The sequence below is a fragment of the Podarcis pityusensis genome (genome assembly GCF_964106645.2).
Source record: "Podarcis pityusensis genome assembly, chromosome: 16".
Lineage (NCBI taxonomy): Eukaryota > Metazoa > Chordata > Lepidosauria > Squamata > Lacertidae > Podarcis > Podarcis pityusensis.
This window is the reverse complement of record NC_138041.1, coordinates 32,998,243-33,020,925: the sequence shown is the minus strand read 5'-3', so window position 1 is coordinate 33,020,925 and position 22,683 is coordinate 32,998,243. Positions and strand designations below refer to the sequence as shown.

General features: G+C 42.9%; 1 long non-coding RNA gene across 2 annotated transcripts in view; it reads left to right on the top strand.

Moving 5' to 3' along the window:
* LOC308465438 overlaps positions 1-22,435 on the top strand; it is a 36,847-nt gene extending 14,412 nt beyond the window's left edge. The window contains exons 2-3 of one of the 2 annotated variants that reach the window (XR_013980438.1): positions 15,339-15,494; positions 22,245-22,435. This is a non-coding gene — a long non-coding RNA (uncharacterized lncRNA). Of the gene's footprint in view, positions 1-15,338; positions 15,507-22,244 lie in introns of both variants that reach the window. The other variant, XR_013980439.1, reaches the window with a different exon arrangement.
* Positions 22,436-22,683: the final 248 nt, after the last annotated feature.

Below are 22,683 nucleotides of genomic sequence, written 5' to 3'. Positions count from 1 at the left end.
AGGGGGGTCGCGACTCGGCAGAGTCAAAGGGAATGTATGGTGTTATTACAATTTGTTGGAAAAGAATATGTAAGGAAAACAATAAAAATTCACTTGGGGAAAAAAAGAAAATGTTTGCTGACCCCTGCACTGAGGTATGGTTCCTTCTCTTTCACATTGTTTAAACTCCTGAAACTATATAGAGCAAATATGCCTTCTCTACTTTCTTGATCTCAACAGCTTTCACAGCACCTCTCTGAATATGAACCTACTCAGACCCTTCCATCTTCAGCAGAGGAGTACTTCCAAGTTCCACCTCTGAGGGAGATTCAGAGGCTTGCAACAAGGGAGAAGGTCTTTTTAGTTACAGCTCATGCTTATGGAATGTTCTTCCCAGTGAGGTACACCTGACACCATCATTAACACTCTTTCAATGTTGGGTAAAACTTCATCTCTCTGCTCTCAGGCATTTGATGGATGAGGATGATTTCCTGCCTATCGGTGGTTTGTTGTTTTGCTGCTGAAGTTTTGCTGCTATTTTATTTTGCTTGGTTTATAGGTTATTGTATGGCTTTTGTGCATTGTGTTTTCCCATTTTATGCTATGCTTTCTGCTCTTAATTTTTTTTAAAGTCACATAGAATCACAGAATTGTGGAGTTGGGAGGTTCCCTAAGAGTCATCTAGTCCAAACCCCTGCAATGCCGGGATCACAGCTTAGAGACTTTTGATGTGTCAAGTGACTAATAAACTTAAACCATCATAATCCGCACCACCAACATCTTATTGCTTTAGCACACAGAGCTGATGTTCCATTATGCTATGGGGCAGCCAACATGAAATCAAATCATGTTGGGGGGGCCACTAGGGGGCGCATTGGAAGATGGCCGACAATACCATCTCTCCGACCCACACGGGGTAATTAAGAGGCTGTTATGGGAGTAGGCAGCCTCCCTTGTTGCCCCAAGGAAATAGGGAACACTGCCCTTGCCTGCTGTGCCCATAAATCACCCCCTAATTCGAAAGAAGGGGGTGAGGGCCCTAGGCAGAATGCCCCCTGTGGACATCGGCTCTCCTGGACGCTGTCTCTGATCGCGCACTAGTTGCAGCAATTTGGAATAATTAATTACAAAAGAAGCAAATGCACATATTTCAAGTGAATAAGGGGAGTGAAGTCTGCTAATTTAAGTGACCTCTGCGAAAGAAGACGACGGGCTGGAGAAACAGGAATATTTTACGATGAAGATACACCAAAGGCGGGGTATGTTGACAACGGGGCTGAATGGGGGGGGGGACCTTTTTTACTTTCCTTCTACAAGAACCCCTCCTCATTAGAACCGTCAGTTGAACTGACCCAAGCAGGATGATTAAGGTCTGTGTGGAGATAAACTTTAACCAAAAGTATGCTTTATGGAGACCGAGAAGCAATAAGAGCTTTTGGGAATGGCGCAGCAATTAATTCGGAGTCACCATCTTGCCAAAGGATTTACAGCCGGGAGGAAGAACGGATTTGTTTTCAGACTGCATTCCTAGTGAATCTCCTCAGAGGTTTTGAGAAAGGAGGCAGATTGGTGAAGATGAATGACGCTAAGACTGTTTTGATGTATGGAAGTGATGTTATATGGAAAGCGTCTGGATATGGCTACTGGATAAAAAAAATAATATCCACGCAGGATTACAAACTGTTCTAACCAGCTTGCGGAGACTATCAGAGGTCACAAAGAGAAAGGAAAAATATATGAAAATAACAACAAGAGATGTGGAAAAATAATAAGAAAGGACTGGATAGTACTGTGAACATCATAAGGTTAGATTTGTGGACATTAAAACAGCAGTAAGAAGCAAGAAGTTGATTGGATCCCTTCAGAACTTGAAATATGGGTACCCCCAACAAAAATTTAAAATTCGGCTGTGTAATTTGGAATTTATGTAATTTGGTTTGATTTGATGTGATTGGTCGCTTAATAAAAAATTATTCAAAAAAAAAAAAAGAAAGAAATCAAATCATGTCCCCATCAAATGCTAATTGAAAGTATTTCACCGTGCTTCTCATTTCTTCAAGTGTTTCTGAGTGTCTTCCACAAGGTCACTTTCTTTCTTAGGAGAATTAATAATGCAGCGTATTTCTACTATCTGTCTCTATGCCATATGGACAATAGGAAGCTGCCTTCTACTGATTCAGACCATCTATTGTCTATACTGCCTAGCAATGGCTCTCATCGATTTCATGTGGGCTCACTCCCAGCCCTACCTGGAGATGCTGGGGACTGAACTTGGGAACTTCTGCATGCAAAGCAGGTGCTGTACCACTGAGCATTGGCCCTTTCCCTGAGCCTAACCACCAAAAAACAAGAAACAGAAGCAAATGAATAGAAAATGTAACATTTAAGTAGTACCAGTTGTGTGGCAAACCTCTCTCATCACTTCTGCATTTCATTCAGTGCATCACCTTTATGCCAAACCCATAAGAGCAATTATAAACGTATGAGGAGGAGGCAGAGGTGAGCATGGGACCCACAGAACTAAAGATACAATACAGTATACAGAAGAGCATCCACATCTAACCCAAGGAATCTTCCATGCATAATTCACACTATATGGGAATTCCTCTCTGTCCCAAGTGCACAAACATACAAGCTGAATAAGAGGTATCATGCAAGTAGGCAGACAGTGCTATTTTTAAAAGCAGCATCAGTTTTCCCAAGCAACAATGTGCCCCTGCACTACCAGCTTCAAAAGCTCAAACATCTCTCATATGGAGCTACTTTTAAACCACATCAGATCTACCTACCTGCAGTAACCAACAGTGGAATTCCATGGTCTCAGGTGGGATTCTTTTCTAGCACAGCTACCTGAGGTCCTTTTAAGCTGGAGATTGAACATGGAGTTTTCTGTATGCAAAATGTGCTTTCCACCATTGTGCTGAAGTCCCTCCTATGAGATAGAAAAATACTCATCCTCAAATAAAGATGAGTAGGTGTGGAGGATTCCCTGGTCCTGAATGTGGAGGATTCCCTGGTCCTGAATGGGGTAACTGTGCCCCTGAAGGACCAGGTGCACAGCCTGGGAGTCATTTTGGACCCACAGCTGTCCATGGAGGCACAAGTCAAATCTGTGTCCAGGGCAGCTGTTTACCAGCTCCATCTGGTACGCAGGCTGAGACCCTATCTGCCTGCGGACTGGTGCATGCTCTGGTTATCTCCCGCTTGGACTACTGCAATGCACTCTATGTGGGGCTACCTTTGAAGGTGACCCGGAAACTCCAACTAATCCAGAACGTGGCAGCCAGACTGGTGACTGGGAGCGGCCGCCGAGACCATATAACACCGGTCTTGAAAGACCTACATTGGCTCCCAGTACGTTTCCGAGCACAATTCAAAGTGTTGGTGCTGACCTTTAAAGCCCTAAACGGCCTCGGTCCAGTATATCTGAAAGAGCGTATCCACCCCCATCGTTTTACCCGGACACTGAGGTCCTGCACTGAGGGCCTTCTGGTGGTTCCCTCACTGCGAGAAGCCAAGTTACAGGGAACCAGGCAGAGGGCCTTCTCGGTAGTGGCACCCGCCCTGTGGAATGCCCTCCCACCAGATGTCAAAGAGAAGAACAACTACCAGACTTTTAGAAGACATCTGAAGGCAGCCCTGTTTAGAGAAGCGTTTAATGTTTGATGTATTACAGTATTTTAATATTTTTTTGGAAGCCGCCCAGAGTGGCTGGGGAAGCCCAGCCAGATGGGTGGGGTATAAATAATAAATTATTATTATTATTATTATTATTATTATTATTAATTCACTGGCACTTCTTATAATGCCCAGTGCTGTTCCCAGTTTTACTACTCCACTAACTCAATTGCTCAGTGCAAATCTAAATACAAATGGTGTTTCTCAGCAAGCAAAAGAGAGAGAAAGTTGTACTTTGCAGCTGGTTAGCAACTTGGAGGGAGAGGGGCAAAGGCAATTATGTTCAATTATGGGGGGACTCACCTAATGGTGGCTGGTGGCCATTAGGACTGGTAGGGCAGTTTGCTGGAAGATCAACAGTAGGTGGTGCCAGGGCCAATAGCAATGAACTCTACTGTTGTCCTCATCTTCCCAGCTGCGTTCTGCAAGCATGACTGAGGAATCATAGAATCATAGAATTGTAGAGTTGGAAGGGACCCCTAGAGGCATCTAGTCCAACCTCTTGCAATGCAGGAATCTTTCACTCAACATTGAGCTTGAACCCATGGCCCTGGTGTCTCATGCTCTGCCAACTGAGTTATCCCAACTCCTAATCTGCCACTCTAGCCACAACACATACTGTCTCTGCTTCTTGCTGCTAAAGGAAATGAGGATCTGAAAACAATATTTACCTTGGGAAAGCTTAATGCCATGCAGCTGATTACAATAAATGTCTTATTCAGGGGAGGGGGGGGTAACAGAGACACCAGTATTATGGACCATGATGCTAAGATAATTGGAAGGAAATAGATTTAGCACTAGCTCAATCCTCTTTAACATCATTTAATTGCCATTAATTGCATGCAACAGCACTGTAAATTGATACATGATCAGTGAACAAACAGCACTGATTCTGTTTGCTTCTTGAGTAAGAGTGTTTGATGGCACTAAAGCAGCTCCCATAACATAGACGAGAGAGATCAAATATCCATGCAGGATAATGTGGCCTGTTTTCCCCACCCGCCCTATAGGGCCTACTCTCACATCAGATTTCAGCATTGGGAGATATTGGAAGATCTCAAAACAATTTGCAAATAATCAATATAGATATGGAGTTCAGTAAGCAAACCGTAATGGACATGCTCTTCTTCTGAAAATGGGCAGATGATAGTCTTGCATTTCCCCAGGTTTGTCCACACAGCTGTCAGGGGTGGATGCAGCATCACATCAACATCTGGAAAATGTATCTTCATACCAGGTGCCTGGCCCCTGAGGTCAGTTGCTAGCCCATTACTTCTTGACAAAGTACTTCTTCAAATACCTCGGAGTTATGTGATGGATTTTGTTCCTGCAAGATGCCATGATTACAGCTGTGCATTGGATTTATCCAAAACCCAAACAGACCAGGGAGTGGATGGACTTAATGGTTGTTGTGGTCACTGCCACGTCCAAAGTCCTGCCTATCACACTGGCCAGGACAAAAGGGCAGGCAGATTACTGTGTTAGCCTGAAAAGGTCCTGGCACCATCATGAGATGGCAATGAGACCAGCTGGGTATCCAGCAGATCCCAGGCTGTTTCAAGCCCCTCCTTGCCTGTGGAAGACACTGTTTGGTGGTTTTATGCAAGCTGCCACCCACAGAGATCCTGCGAGTAGCACTTGTGGCTGCATGTTGAGCTGGTGGAATGGAGAGTTCTGTGCTGACAGAGTGACACCTCTGCCCAGTCTAACCCACCCATCCCAGTATGGCTCAAAGGTATTATTATTTGTTAAGCATTTATTTTTCACCTTTTCCTCCAAGCTGCTCAAGGCAGTATACATAGTTCTCCTCCTCATTTAATCCCCACATCCACCCCGCAAGGTAGGTTAGGCTGGGATGCAGTGATTGGCCCAGGGTCACCCAGTGAGCTTCATGGCCAGGTGGGGATTTGAACTTTGCTCTCCCTGGTCCTACTCTGACACTCTAACCACTGCACGACACTGGCTCACACTTGGAATGCAGCCAAGGAAGAAACCCTTTAACCCAGGGGTGGTGAACCAGCCACATCCCAATTGGCTCTAGTAAGTTATTTATGATGCTCTTTTCACAAGTATGAAAAATCTCCAGACAAAAGCCTTGTGGCACCCCATTACTCTTGTTTTTCAGGGTAGCAACTCACTTGATTAGAAAAGGGAACAAACCTTCCAGGACTGGGTGGAAATGAAGAATGCAGGAGGAAAACCAAACCAAAGAAAAAAGAATTTTTTGTTTCTATATATACACACATGCATACGTAGCAGGCAGGGAGATGGCAACAACTTGGAAGTAGAAAATTATGTCAAGCAGATCCGACAGACAGGAGCTACAGAGAGCAACAACTACAATGGTCTACCACTATTTTATTGCAATGCAAGCCATTAAGAAAATATATAATATCTACATGAGGTTTCTTCCCTGTCCCCAGAGTTCCTGGTCCACCACCATATCCTGACCCAAAAAGATATGGGTCAATATATCAATATTTCATTCATGAGGCTCACATTTTGAAAAAGAATAATAATCAGAGTTGCACTGGTGAACTGATAAATTGATTTGGCTGCTATTCTCAAGTGATTGATTGGGATTGTAGAGACACCAGAAGATGCCTGATACTGAGTTGGACTAATAGTCCATCTAGCTCAATGCAGTCTGCACTGACTAGCAGAGGCTCTCCAAGGTGTCAGACAGGGAACCCACTCAGCCCTAACTGGGGATGCCAAAGATTGTAACTGTTGGGAAACTGTGTACATGCAGCTACTCACACAGAGGCAATTAAGGTTTGTCAGACAACCAAAAGGTCATGTGAAGGAGTAAGTCTGCCTGGTGATAACAGAAGCATGGAGGCAGCTCCCTGATTGGTCAAGCTCTCTCAAGGGAGTGATAATTAATGGCCTACTAACTGGAATGTGTTAGTTCAGAGGTTCAGAGTTCTGTGTGTCAGTGTATGAGTTGTGAGTCGTGTATGAGAGAGCTAGCTAAAGATCCGTGTTCTGTTCCTGTAAATAGTCCACTGCATATAATAAACACCTAACTACAAGTTCCTGGTTCCTTCTTCGTCTATCCTGTCTGCAGCCAAGTCGCCAATTGATTCTGTGGATTCTGCGTTTACTCTGCTAGGTCTGGCTAAGGTCCTGCAACTAGTCAGAAAGTTGCGAAACACCAAATAGGTTTTGCCAATAGTAACTACATGAAGCTGCTCTGTCACTGAGCTATAACCCTGCCCCTAAGCGCAGGAACACAAGAAACCACCTGATACTGAACCAGACCATTAGTTCATCTAGCTCAGTGTTGTCTATAATGTCTGGAACTGGCTTTCCAGCACTTCAGAAAAGAAGTCTTTCTGAAGAGATGCCAGGGATTGAATCTGGGACCTTTTGCATGCAAGGCAGACGCTGTTCCACTGAGCCGCAGTCTTTCCCCAGGTTTTCTCTTCTAGATGCTGTGGAGTGAGGAGATTTCACCCCTCCCATACCCAAGAATCTCCTGATCATCTCCTGATGGTCTCTGCTGACTCTCCAGAGAGCAGGAGGCGTGTCCTGCCTATCTACTTATTCTGCCCAGCAACATATCAGTGTGTGTGTGAGAGAGAGTCAGTCAGTCAGTGTATCGGAGAGAGTGAGAGTGTTGGAGATCCTAGAGATAAGATTGCTGTTAGAGCAGCTGCAGACTCTCAGTGTAGCATTGATTTATGCTTAGAATATTCAGCTCTGTATATAGTTTTGTATCATAGTTGTAGTTATAGAATAAAAGGAAGATATTCTACAGAGCTGCTCTCCGAGTGGTTTATACTCTGCAAGACTCTGCAAAACTCTGCTGCGCAACGACTGTATTATTGAGACAGTGAATCCAGTGCTCTCAGCTCTGAGCTGTGAGTCCACAGCACTGTGACCGTTTCCTGTGAGAAGGAGGTCTCTGGCGGTGCTACCCAGCTCGCCTAGCCCAGTCGGTGTTGAGGTGCAAGAGTCCAGTTGGTGCACTGGCTCTAGGGCGATGCTGACATGGAGGAGGGCAGATGCACATTTAAGCCTTCCTTCCTTCTATGAAACATTTTGGGTTCATATGCAGCCACCCATTAGGAGCTGAGTAGGAATTTTGGGGTAGGTTTCCATGCCGAGTAGAATTTAGTTGGATACAACCCTTACTTTGTATGGATCTTGAGCTCCATGGAGGAAGGCCAGACTGTCAGTGATATAAACTAATAAAAGCTAAAGTTTAACCATCTCCTACTGAAACAGCTATGGGTTTGCGTGATCTGCTTGCAAGGGGAAGCTCTCCAGAAGGTCAAGCTATCAAAATTTATTAAAATTTGAAAAGCTGTTGAGACATTCTGCTTGGTTCTAGTGGCACAGTTTAATGTAAGCTTCTCCAGTCAAAGAAGCTATGGGCTTGCATGTTCTGCTGGCATGCTGTAGCTGTCGAGCACTCAGAACTATGAAAAAATGATTATCATTTGCAAATCAGTGGAGGTTTTGCTAGGTACTTGCTTGGTTCTAGCAGCTGAGGTTTCATAGCAAGACATGTTTTAAGTGCTTCCAGAGAAGCAGTCGGGTACAATCCCTTAAATTCTACTTTTTAGAGTAGACTTTTTTAGTGACTGGAAGTGGCCACCGGGACTACATAACACCAGTTCTGAGAGATCTGCATTGGCTCCCAGTACATTTCCGAGCACAATTCAAAGTGTTGGTGCTGACCTTTAAAGCCCTAAATGGCCTCGGTCCTGTATACCTGAAGGAGCGTCCCCACCCCCATCGTTCAGCCCGGACACTGAGATCCAGCGCCGAGGGCCTTCTGGCGGTTCCCTCATTGTGAGAAGTGAGGTTACAGGGAACCAGACAGAGGGTCTTCTCAGTAGTGGCGCCCGCCCTGTGTAACGCCCTCCCTTCAGATGTGAAGGAAATAAGCAGCTATCTTCTCTTTAAAAGTCATCTGAAGGCAGCCCTGTTTAGGGAAGTTTTTAATATTTAATGCTGTATTGTTTTTAACACTTGATTGGAAGCCGCCCAGAATGGATGGGGAAACTCAGCCAGATGGGCGGGGTGTAAATAATAATAATAATAATAATAATAATAATAATAATAATAATTACCTTGTCTGACTTCTCAATAGGTTGCAAGGGGTGGCTATCTAATTATGTGTAGTTTTGTTGTTGTTGTGTTCCTTCAAGGAGCTCAAAGTGGCATGCTCAGTTCTCCTCCTAACCATTTAAATTTCTAAAAAAAAACCCTGTGAGGCAGTGCCTGGCCCAGGCCACCCAGTGAGCTTCATGGCCATGTGGGGATTTGAACCCTGGTCTCCCAGGTCCTACCCTGACACTACACTTTACTGTCTCCCCATGGCAGCCACTTTGTGTTATGTCAACTGCCTCCCATTAGCAGCTATTTTGTGACTGGCACCCCCGGCCACCTCTTAAAATTACGAATGTACTCACTGGTCAAAAAAGTTTGGTCACCTCTGGCCTGTGACATCTATTCCATTGACTTCAGCTATTGCTACCACACCTGTATTTACGAAGCCAACGAGTTCCAAGCTTTGTTCTCCCTGCTCCCCTTTATATTGATGAGCAAGCACCAGAAACAGCAAAAGAACAGCTTTGCTTTTAGAAACTTGAATGTGTGCGTGCGTACGTGTGTTGCTCATTCCCAGGCAAATATTGTCTCTTGCTACTCACAGAGTTGCAACTGAGCAGCTGGTCCAACTCCCTTGATAAAAAAAAACAAAAACCACAACCCAGCTTTCAAAGACTAATACGGTTAGGCAACCAAAGGGCTCCAAACATCCTTTTGCCTGGGAAAAAAAAACATCTATTGATTGCAGCACATTTGAATTTTAGATTGCCAAATGCCTCCATTTTTCAAGTAGTTCCTGTTTGATGTTCAAGGTCAGGAAAGTCAATTGAAACTTAATTCTCTTCTTCATTGATTTATAGCAGCGCTGACTTTAAGTACCTGATTCAGGATGGATTCAATTGTTTAGCATTGAAAACAAATGGAGAGAGCTATTTTTCTGAGGGTTTTGCCTTGAATAATGGCTCAATGTGTTTTATCATATTGCACTGCCATATTTTAATAGAAAGTATTATTCACTCTTGTTTCCTCCCCTGGCATGCTCATATGTTACCAGAAAGCATGACTTCTTAGCAAGACAAAAAAGGTGAAAGGGCTTAGCCTTAAAGCTGTCCATGTTCCTGTGCTCAGTTAATAACTACAATTTCCTATTGCCAGCACATTGTCACTATCGAAAGCCTAGCATTAAATGTTCCATTTCTGCGCAGCTTGCAGCAGAAATGCCCAAACAGAAATTTTGGGATGTTGTTGGAGTTATTGTTATTGATTAATGTATATACCACTTAATGTCAAAACAGGCTTTTACGTAGATGGTAAGTATAAAAACCAGTAACACACACATTTGGATGTAAAAATCCACAATTAAAATGCACAACTAAGACACACAACAGATTAATCTTATTAAAATGCTCAAATGCAAATTCTGTAATTAAAATATACAACCAAACAATCACCAAAATATGCAACCAAACAATCACCAAAATTCCTATTTCAATTCCTGGAGTTTTGAATTTGGGGGGTCCTTCAAATAGAATATAAGCATGTTGTCCTCCGCCACAAAAAATAAAATAAAAAATATTATCTGACTTGCATTAAAATCTGAGCTAGAGAAGAATTCCACTCCCTCCTGCTCCCATCATGCCCAGCCCACCCTCTCAGACTTACCCAGCCTGCTCTGAAGCCCCCACTGACATCCCTCACAGTCTTCAAGTGGCTAGTACAATGTTAACAACCACTGAGAAAGCTGCATTGCCAAAGATCAGATTAAGGAAATTGGGGCCCTAGTGTAGCTCCTCTGAAAATGGATCCCCTTCCCTACAAAAGGCATTTTTAAAAAAGCTTATTGAATTCAACTTTATTATTTTATTGTATAAAACAAGGCATGCAGTGGGAAAATCACAGCAAGTGAGCAGAGACAAGAGAGTCCCTTGCAGACATACTGTAGACCCTGGTGTAATTGCCCCAATTGCATCATGATAATCTAGCCTCACATTGCTCCTTTTTGCTGCATAGTACGATGCTAGAACTCAGGTTTGGGGGGTGAGACCTCACTCTTGTGTCACTGCCGCTGCTGAAGCAATAGCAGCAGCCAGGGAAGACAGTGGAAGGGAAGAGAAGTGGATTTCTTTTTGAAGTTCTTTGTGTGAAAATGTTCAGGGAGCAGGAGTGGCTATATTGTTTAATAATATCCTTCCTAACTTGTGTTAGCAAGTTCTATAACTTAGCAGAGTAACATTTCCCTTTTAAGCTTGCATGGCAGATAGCTTGTTGCCAGGCTTGTTTAAGCCTCTAAAATAAGATTCCTGGTAATTCCCCTTTATTCCCTCTTAAAAAGAATAGACATGACACAGTCTTGTATAAAAAGTATAAAAGAAGTTTACTCACACATTCTGTTCACAAATGGCTCCCAGAAGGCAGACTTAAGTTACAAAATATACAGTGGTGTCTCGCAAGACGAAATTAATCCGTTCCGTGAGTCTCTTCGTCTTGCGGTTTTTTCGTCTTGCGAAGCACGGCTATTAGCGGCTTAGCGGCTTAGCGGCTATTAGCAGCTTAGCGGCTATTAACGGCTTAGCGGCTTAGCGGCTATTAACAGCTTAGCGGCTTAGCGGCTTTAAGAAAAAGGAAACAAACTTGCAAGAACTCGCAAGACGTTTCGTCTTGCGAAGCAAGCCCATAGGGAAATTCGTCTTGCGGAACGACTCAAAAAACGCGAAACCCTTTCGTCTAGCGAGTTTTTCGTCTTGTGAGGCATTCGTCTTGCGGGGCACCACTGTATACATGTGTGGAACTACCCCATATGGGAGTTAGTCTCAGTGACTGCAGGCTAGCAGTCACTGCTGCTCACTTGTTGAAGGCAAGGTGGAGAAGGGAAAAGAGAGAGAGATGGCGGCCAGCCCTGTGCTTTTGCTACCTACACAGGTAAGGTCACGCCCACCTCTGGTCACATGTAGAGGAAGTCTTGTCCCAGTCTAGGAGGAAACAGGAAGTTTGCTTACTGGTTGGGACAAGCATTCCTCTTTATGTCTACTCTAGGAATGTTGTATTTGACTGCTCTGTATTTCACACCCCGCACTTTGGTGGATGAGAGAGGAAATTGGGATTTGGAGATTGGCCGGCTGGTGGACTCAGAATCTGAAACAACAACAACAACAACAACAACAACAACAACAACAACAACAACTTATTTATACCCTTTTTATTCTTTCCCTGACAGGACTTTGAAAGTAGCAGAATTATTTCCTCATTTGTATCAGAAATCTCTATCTGGGACAGCTCACCCATCCCTAGACTGAATATTATATGTTTGCCAGAAGGGATAGGGGAGAATTATGATTCAGTTTGCATTTAAAGCAGAATCAAATTTCTGAAACAATATGAACACCCAAACCTATTTGTGTCCCTTTCTCCTTTTCTGCTCTTTTAAATGCTGTGGCACCCATTTTGCCACACTCCACAACCACCAGTTTTTGTTCAGTCACATACCCCATGCCAGATATTTTGCATTATGCCACACACATCACAGCAGTCATTTTGTGGCTACGGCACATTCTCAAAATTCCAAATGTGCCTACTGGCCTTGACAGTTGGTGGCCTCTGGCATATAGAATGACTATCTGAAGGCCACCCAGCTAAAACCTTCTGAATCACAAGCCATCAGCACATCTTATAGTAATTAACTGTTTCCCTAAGTTAGCTTTGCTCTGTATACAAAACAACAACAATAATATCCCTTTTCTATAAACATTGTATTCTCACAGCATTTTAACCAGTGCTATTTTTCTAGAGAAAGAGGTTCAGAAATCACCAGGAACACCTCCCTTGTTCTCTTATAATGGCAATGGCACCCACCTGAGAGGTGCCGGAACTGAGTTCCAGTGAGTTCAGGCTGAAAAAAACACACCCTGGTTTTAACCTTTTCATGTCAAAGCTACAAGCTACAAGTCTGTTCCCTTGAGCAGAAAAACAAGCATGTTTGAAGACAATTGTTTAGGGAAAAGAGCCAGAACCTTTATTTATTTAAGGGAGGGCTGGATGATACTGAGCAGATGGACCAATAGTCAGACTGAGAATAAAGGGAGATTCAATAAGAAATTCCCTGGCAATTTTAGTCCCAGATCTTATCAATTTTGCATGGAGAATTTCCTCACCAGCTGCAAAAGCCGGTCCAGGACCGTCAAGAGGCAGACAGTATTCACAGCACTGATCAGTTAACAGCCTGCCCTGAAGTTTTCTATGGGTCCCAAGGAAGGATGCACATAGTTCCTACCTCAGAAAATGTTGATCATCTTATCAAAACTTCTGGCTGCCCTTCAAAGACATGTGACGATGTCCCTGAGCACCTTGAAATTTTGCTTATGGCAAAATGTGGGGGTAACTCTAAGGTATGGTAGGCATACCACATCCAGGACTCATCCAGCTCCGAGGGCCTTCTGGCAGTTCCCTCACTGCGAGAAGTGAGGTTACATGGAACCAGGCAGAGGGCCTTCTCAGTAGTGGCGCCCCCCTGTGGAACGCCCTCCCATCAGATGTCAAGGAAATGAACCACTATCTGACTTTTAGAAGACATCTGAAGGCAGCCCTGTTTAGGGAAGTTTTTAATGTCTGATGTTTCATTGTGTTTTTAATATTTTGTTGGAAGCCACCCAGAGTGGCTGGGGAAATAATTATTATTATTATTATTATTATTATTATTATTATTATTAAACTATATTAAAATGTCATCCCCAGCAACTGACAGTGTAAATCTCCTTCAGAATGCCAATGACATCCCTGTCTATAAGTTCAATTCCATTCATTTAGATGTAAATAGAGACAATGGTTTCTTGTTCCATTGCAGGTGCTGATTTACTTGGTATTACTGTGTGGTTACAATGTACAGCTGTTGTGAAGGGACACTGTGCTTATTAAGCCCTAACTGAATAGTCAACAGGCTATACTTTTTTAAAACTTCATTGCTATCTAACTCTAACTTCTGCATTCCCCCGCTTTACATCCATGTGAACTCAAGATTAAACTCTAAATATCTGGTGAAGTGGGCTCTGACCCATGTAAATTTATGACTTAACAAATGAGTTACTTTTAAGGCACCACAAGGCTCTTCCCTGTTATCCCTGCCTATAAAGTGGGGCCCTCAGATTAGTCAACAAATCATTATTATTTTCCCTGCTACCAGACTCCCGTCCCCAAACACCACAACAGTAGATCTTCCTTAAGAGTAAGGAGGAGATATTTATTTGGCCTAACAGCAGTACAGTGGTGCCTTGGGTTACGGACGCTTCAGGTTACAGATGCTTCAGGTTACAGACTCCGCTAAGCCAGAAATAGTACCTCGGGTTAAGAACTTTGCTTCAGAATGAGAACAGAAATTGTGCGGCAGCAGCGCAGCGGCAGTGGGAGGCCCCATTAGCTAAAGTGGTACCTCAGGTTAAGAATGGACCTCTGGAGCAAATTAAGTTCTTAACCAGAGGTACAGTGGTACCTTGGGTTACATACGCTTCCGGTTACATACGCTTCAGGTTACAGACTCTGCTAACCCAGAAATAGTACCTTGCGTTAAGAACCTTGTTTCAGGATGAGAACAGAAATTGTGCTCCGGTGGCACAGCAGCAGCAGGGGGCCCCATTAGTTAAAGTGATGCTTCAGGTTAAGAACCGTTTCAGGTTAAGAACAGACCTCCGAAACGAATTAAGTATGTAACCAGAGCTACCACTGTACCACTGTACAGGGCGCAGCAGCAAGCAGAAGATCCAGAAGTCAAGATTCCAAAGTACAAGAGCAAGGCAAAAGGGTCACACCTGGACCGATTTTATGAAGTCACCCAACAGCTGACACACCCCTCCCACCAAGCTCTTCGAGACAAGACAAGGTGAGCAAGGTCATGGGGCTCTCTCACCCTACCAACCTGCTGCATGTGCACATGCACACTCAGTCAAGGTGAATGTATTCTGATCCCAACTATGGAGGTGGCACTTGTTTCTCGGTGGCAAGGCTGTGTTTGGTGCCTTGCCACCAGCTTCATGGCAGCTGCCTCCTGTTCAGCCCCTCCATCTGGCTGGTCATAGTCCTCCCAACTCCCCGATGAGGCTCTATGCTCCACTGGAGGGGCAGAGTAGAGAGCTTCTCCTTCTCTGACATCTCCACCAGCCTTGGGTTCCAGCCTTCCAGACCCCCACCTGCTGCTGCTGCTGCTTCCTCCTGGTCAGTTTGGGGCTGCCATACTATGCCAGATTCTGATGGAGCCAATGGGCTGATGACACCTGCTTTGGTAAACTACACCTGTGCCTGTGATCCCATCCTTTTCAGCTGCTAGACAGCCTTTTTATTTGTAGGCTAACAAAATATATCAGTCTTATGAACTGTTTCCACCCTCCCTGCTTTGTGTTTCCTAATAAGTTGTCAGGGATGATCAGCCTGACGCACCGGAATGCTTGTTCTTCGCCACGCCAATTCCCTTTTGAGAACGGCTTTGATCCAGGTAAAATGTTGAAGGCTCTGCCTCGTATATTTCAAAAGCCTTTGCCTTTGTGTTTGGTTACTTTCCCCAAGTAGCTGTCCAAACGTATATTTCAGAACACCGAAAGGGTAAGGAAGTAATCTGTCTGGTTTATAACACACAGGGCATTCATTCTTTACATCCACATTTGCTGGTGATCACTTCAATGCCACTATTTTGAAAGATAGAGCAGCTTTCTTCAGGTTGCTGAAACCGACAGCCAGAAGTATTCTAAAGAGAATTGGAATTTGGCAATTTGTAGATCACACGTAACCCACAGGTAAGCCCACAGGTAAGAGGGTCTTTGGTTCTTTCAAATTCTATCATTCTTTTATTTATTCATTTTCAATGTCCATAGAGGTGTTATTAATCAAAACATCTGCAGTTTGGTTGCAATAAAGTGGCATTTCAATGAAACAAGGACCACATTTGGCACTAGGCCTAAAGTCTCCCACCCCTGAGTGTGTGTGTGTGTGTGTGTGTGTGTGCGCAAAGAAAGAAAGAAAGAAAGAAAGAAAGAAAGAAAGAAAGAAAGGAAGGAAGGAAACAAAAGTTGACTAGTTTGGTGAAGTATTTAAGATCATCAGGAAAACCAAATTACACATTGTACTGTGAAAATGTCTGTTGCATATAAGAGAAATCCCACCAACATCCTTTTTCAGGGTCCTCCAAACCTTTGGCAACATATGATTTATGAGAGTGGTTCCCTCCCCACAGCTAATGCTAAACTTCACATATTTTTTTACCAAAGCAAAAGTCATAAATACTGTAAAGTTTTCCATTTTGGGAAAACTTATGTTTGGGCAGTCACCAGCATCTATGTCAAGAGTTCCTGAGATCTGAAACCTTTCAACTGATCATCCCATAGGTTTAGTAAACAAAGCTCCAGTGCAGTTGTGCCATTACATTGGCGCTCTGGCCTGCTGACAGTATGGCGTAGCTGAGACTCCAAGGTACATACGCCTGCAGATTGGCTGGAGGTGAGAGCTCAAGAGCTGTCATGCTGAGGCTCTCATCCATGGTCAGGAAACCACTGGGCAAGCCAAGCTTGGAAGAGAGGGTGCTCATGATGTGCTATTATTCAGAGACATGAACGAATATATGCCACTATCCCTACATGACTTGTGACATGCCCTCTGTGTCGCTGATTGACTCAATTTAGCTTTAACAGAAATATGTTAAACCAAACCATTGAATGAATACCTGTAGCACCCTGCTTGTGGTTAACGCTTAGCTGGAATGAAATATTCAACGCAGCAATAGAGAAATTAAAATAATAATTTATTTGTCAGACGAATAAATGAGAGGCACAGTGGTATATGGTTACCAAGCTCTGGCCTGGTCTCCTGCCATTATGGCCAGCACTTATATTCCCTCAGCCCAGCCCCCTTGCTCCTCCTTTGGCTGCCTCTGTCCAATCAGCCTGGTTGAATTTCCTATTGGCTGATTGCTATAACCAATCCTAAAAGATACACCCATTTCCTATTGCCTTTTATGGGATACAAAAAGCTATATATTCTTCTATCTATAAATGACAAATAAGCAGTCATATATCTTACATTTGTCTCAACAAGGAACCTTAATTACCAGCTCACCTCTTGCCCTCCTTGCCCTATTGCCCTCCAAAACAGATGGTTAATAGTTTTAAATTTTTATCTTAAACAGATGTCAGAGATCTTGGGTTCACATTCTCATGCATCATCAATGAAAGATCTCCTTTTTGAAGGTCTTTAAACAAAGGCCTGACAACCATATGTCAGGAGTGCTCGATGGCGTCTCCTGTCTGGCAGGGGGCTGGGCTCGTTTGCCCCTCTGGTCTCCTACAGCAATATGACTCTATGAAATAAGAATTTAACATTTCTTTCTTTCTAGATCCTTTGCATAATTACATTTAAGCCAGTATATTTCATACATTATCATAGATAGCTTTTTAGAAGAATAAACCTTCTCAAAGTAACAGGAAGGAATCAGTTTACAGCCTCAAAATAAAATAGGAAAAAAGCCTCTTCTTCTGTTTACACTCCCCTTTCTTTTCCATTTGCTCTTGGCCTTTAACCTTAGGAAGATATGGCTCAAGTTTAATGATTTTACTATTTACCAACTCTTAATTATGTAGGGTGGTGTAACCTTGCTCTCAGCCTGTAATTCTCTTTTTATGACTTTGAGAATTGTTTTCTGCTATAAATCAGGGGGCCCCCTTGTCCAGGAGGATAAACATCTTGCCAAAGTACTTAGGCAGCTGGTCTTCTGCCTGGCATAAAACATTTGAAAATCTTTAAGCTCATTTTAAAATACAGACCCTAATCAAACTATAAGCCTTGATAAAAATGCAGGCTATGATTAGATGCCTCATACCAAGTGTTCCATATTGCTTTTGAAGATGTGATAAAGGTTCAACCTTGGATGGTTTTGATTGCTCAGTCCTATAGCCTTGCAGACCCTGTCCTCTTTCTTCAGTGCAGGGACAGGAAACTTGTGACCCTCCAAATTTTATTGGACTGCTGCTCCCGTCAATTCTGACTGCTGGCCATGCTGGCTGAGGATAATGGGGGTTGGAGTCTAGAATCTGTGGTAGTTACAGGGTATACTCAGGGCTGGATATAGGTTTGATGAGGCCCTAAGCTACTGAAGGTAATGAGGCCCTTTATATGTCCAGCTATCCTTTGTCAACAACAAATTGTCGCTGTTTTTTGTGTTGAATATATGCTATATGGTCATTTATGGTCCTAATAGGTATCTAGAGCCATTTGCCACTGTTGTTGTATGTAGGTTTTATTTGTTTTTTATCTTATATTTTGGAAATGTACATCCAGGGGTTTTTTTCCTTTAAATTTTTTTGGGGGCCCCCAGAGAGTGGGGCCCTAAGCTATAGCTTATTTAGCTTATACGTAAATCCGGCACTGGTTATACTTTACAGGGATGTGCAGAAGTTGCCCCAAATCATTTGACCCTTTTAAATAGTCTTCTTTCCCCCCTAGAAAAATCACTCATGCAACACTTGCCTTTAAAGTTTAAAAATAACATATGGCTTTTACTTGCTGTACTTGCTCTTGTAGATTGAATGTACAAGAGAAGTAGGTGATACTTATGTTACTGGAACATATTTACATGAATTTATGTCTGAGACTAGCTAATATTTACAGACTGGCTCTGAGGCAGGCAGCAACATAGTACAGCACACTTACTGCTCTCGCAGTTAAAACACGCACAAAAATTGATAACTGAACTAACTGCAAAAAACCCACACCCCTGCATCAGTATGTGACATCACAAGATTCTATGCTACAGCATTAACCCTTTGCGTAGTATTTTGGATGCACCATTCCCACAGAATCATCACAGATTAATAATAATAATCTGGCTGAGTTTCCCCAGCCACTCTGGGCGGCTTCCAATCAAGTGTTAAAAACAATACAGCATTAAATATTAAAAACTTCCCTAAACAGGGCTGCCTTCAGATGTCTTTTAAAGAGAAGATAGCTGCTTATTTCCTTCACATCTGAAGGGAGGCTGTTCCACAGGGCGGGCGCCATTTCCGAGAAGGCCCTCTGTCTGGTTCTCTGTAACCTCACTTCTCGCAATGAGGGAACCGGCAGAAGGCCCTCAGCACTGGATCTCAGTGTCCGGGCTCAACGATGGGGGTGGAGACGCTCCTTCAGGTATACAGATTTCCTATAACTGCTACATGTACCACTAAAACAGATGTGTAGAAAAGACATGACAGAATGGAAAGAACAGAGAGCTGCAACCAAGAGCACACATAGCTGAACAGAATTCAGTGGAAGAATCCTGATACATCCAGGGAGATATTTTGGTATGGAGAAGTGTCCCTTTTGTTGACTCCATGTTCCAGTGTTATGAAAGTGGGCAAATAAATGACTAATTGCTATACAGGGTACCTTGGTTTGCAACCGCTTTGGATTACAACCATTTTGGATTACAACCACGTCAAACCCAGAAGTGTGTGTCCCTTTTTTTGGATTACAACCAATTTTGGGGGGGAGGCCCTATTGGCAAAAGCACACCTTGGGTTACAACCTGTTTTGGTTTACAATCGGACCTCCAGAATGGATTATGGTTGCAAACCAAGGTACCACTGTACAGGCATTCACTGAACAGTCAGAAACTTCTGGGTGCAACTATCCCACGTGGTGAAGAACTGAACTTCAGGAGACAGCTGATTAGTGAAGTACCTTTAGGCCACAGATTGGCTCTGCCTACCAAGACTAGCCATTGTCTCCTGGACAGAAAGGAGTGTAAGAGACCTTCCTGTTCCACTTGAGCTTCAGTTCATGATCAGCTGCTCCTGATGTTCCATACATGTTAAACCCGGACCTGTGTCATGTAAAATACTGGCTTATGAGAGCATCACTATGTACTGCCATTGCTGTGCTAATTCCCCCCAAGTTACTGCCTAATTCAAAAAGCATATGAATTAGCTTAATTGCAAAATGGTGCCAATGAATACACGACTCAAAAACCCTCCCCCCAGTACATATCATTGTTATTCCATGCACCCACAAGTTCTCTGCTTGTGACCATTTCCTTGAGGGCTGTCCGTGCTGGAATAATTGATGACAATATTTATCATAATAATAAGGTTGAGGAGATGGAGCATCAGTCGCTTGGTAAATTTATTTGCCACTGCCCAGGAATGAATGCTTGATTGAAAGTTCTTTCTAAATATCAGCTGACGCAGAGCTGGCTACTGGTCATCAAACACAGAGACATAATTGGAGAAAGAAGTGGAGGCAAAAGGTTTATTAAATCAACACTTCCCTTGATTAGAGCCAGTGATTACATAGAGTCAGGGACACACTCCTTCTCGGATGCTAAAAACATTTCTCTACCTTTTTTTCTTTCTTTTTTAGTTCATTAGTTAGGAGGTCTCTGACTATACAGTGTTGTTTCATATACACAAGCCAACTAGATTGGTGGTTGACTGGTGTTTGGATAATATCCTCTACCACACTGGCCTTCAACTAGTGGGTTGGGACCTACTAATGGGCTGTGGCCTGATCCAAAGTGGGTCAGAACAAGAGCATTGCCACAATGCAAATATATAGTAAATATTAACAAATGGGTCCAACAACACATGTTTGGATTAAAAGGGTCTCCTGGATCTGAAAGGTTTAGGTTACCTGTTCTACTGCACATGAAGGTAGCAGAGTAGTTACTGCAGGAGGCGGGGACAGGTCATGTGACGCAACATCTCTGCCTCATGAGACCAGGGCCCTGCAGGATCTGATTTCTTTCCACAGGGCCTGTAAGACAGAGTTGTTCCGCCTGGCCTTTGGCTTGGAGCCAATTTGATTCCCTCCCTCTCTTTCTTTTTTCCTTTCCTTCTCCTCCTGCGATGAGGCTACATTTTAATATTTTAATGTTTCAGTATTTTAATTTTGTTTTTAAGTTGTAATCATTCAACTTGTTTTTATTATTGCTTGTAAGCCGCTCTGAGCCCGGCCTTGGCTGGGGAGGGTGGGGTATAAATAAAAATTATTATTATTATTATTATTATTATTATTATTATTATCCTCCAACAGTTGGGCATGACCATGAGGCTCAGGTTTCAGAGGGCTGCCACTATTTCCCCTTAGCATCTGCCACCCGAAGCAATGGCCTTTCACTGCCTAATGCTAGGGCCGGCCCTGATATTTCGCAGTTGTTTCCAGGAGGCATTTCAGACACCATTCTGTAGACCACACAAGCAGCCTTGCTTCTCGTTTGGCACTGACAGTGCGAACCTACTCAGAAGTGTGCATTACTGGGTCCTACTCTCAGGCAAGTGTATACATTCTTTTCTATGAACATAATATGTATCATGTAACTAGAATTTACAAATATGGCTCATAAATCTGGAAATAAACATGGACTGGAAAGGTGCAGTTTGAATGTTGAGTGCTTAGGCTGGGCACTTGAGCCTCATTAAATTTTTGTAATGATAGGTGTACACAGGCTCTGTGTATCTTTGAATGGATGTGTGGATACACACAGGTAATCCATATTCCACCCCCACCCCCAAAAGACAGATTCTTCAGTTGTGTATATCAGGCAAATTGTACAAATGCATATTTTCTCCAGTTGGGCATCTGTTATACACTTGCCATCATTTTGCACAATTTTTCTGGAATTGCTGGTCTTGGGGAGGAGCAGGGAATTTTTCAGGATACTGAAGCTCCATATCAAAATTTACATCCTATTCAGTGTTCCCTACACCTTTTCCAGCATCTGTCCTTCTCTCATCTAGTCATAAGGACTAGAATCTTATACTCTTATGATCCTCAGATTTTAAGGAGTTTCCCAATAGAGAAATATTTGAATAATGAATTCTGACCAAAATGACTGCATCACTGGACATGCCCACAACATGTTTCTCAAGGAGGCATTTCCAGCAATACATCTTCAGCATCTCTCTGCATTAGACAGTGCCTTCCTGTAAGTAAGTTGTGGGTTTAGCCCTAGTCACAGATTCAGATGTTTTCTAAGGCAAAAGAGAGTAAGTGATGGTTGAGTGGTCTGGGCCTTACTCAAACAATGAGAATGCAGGAGAACAACACAAAGGAGGTTCTGGAAACTGGTTTCAGGATACCAGTTCATAAATCTTAATTTTTAATTGCTCATTCACATGCCAGGAGAATGCATTCAAACTTTAGGTACCATCTGCACATTTCCAAGGAGATCATAGAAACTCACTTCTAGAATCATTATCTTTTCAGAATTAACTTTCTCAGTTAAACTCAGTATAACCTTGAAAAACTGCCAGTATCTAGTATCTACTACCTGTCAAACACATCCAACACCTTACCAAGTTACAACATTTGAGGCTTGTTTTTATAACAATTTTTATTGAGTTTTAGCTGTACAGCAAATATACAACAAACAATCGATCAATATAAGATAATAGAACAGAGCTTTGAGTGAAGTTACAAAGAATACAGAAAAATGGAAGACCGGGTCTATTCAGGTAAGTATAATGACGAATGTTTTGACATGTTGGATTAATCAGTTTGTTTCTTTGCTTATCTTACAGAACGCTTGGGCCCACCAAGATAGAAAACCACCTAGGAGGCACAAAGACAATAAAACAAAGGACAAGGATAAGCATGTCAAATCAGCCAAATCTATTTGAAAGCCACAGGTGGAGAATGATCATGTTCCTGGGTGTTCACATAGGTTACAAAATCATATTGGTTTGAAATAAAGTTATCATTTTTACTTTGACCTCTTGTGACTCTCAGTTTGTGTACCAATGTTTCTAACAGTGCAATATCCCGCATCTCTGCAGGCCAGTAGTCTACAGTGGCACCTGTCATGTCTCTCAAAAATTTCACAGTGGTAGGTCTAGCAGCATTGAGTACATATCCCATTAATTCTCTATTATATGAAATAGACTCATCTTCCATAAAGAGGTTGAGAAGTGCTAGTTATGTGGAGTATGTGTGAGTATTTAATAATATTAACCAACTGGA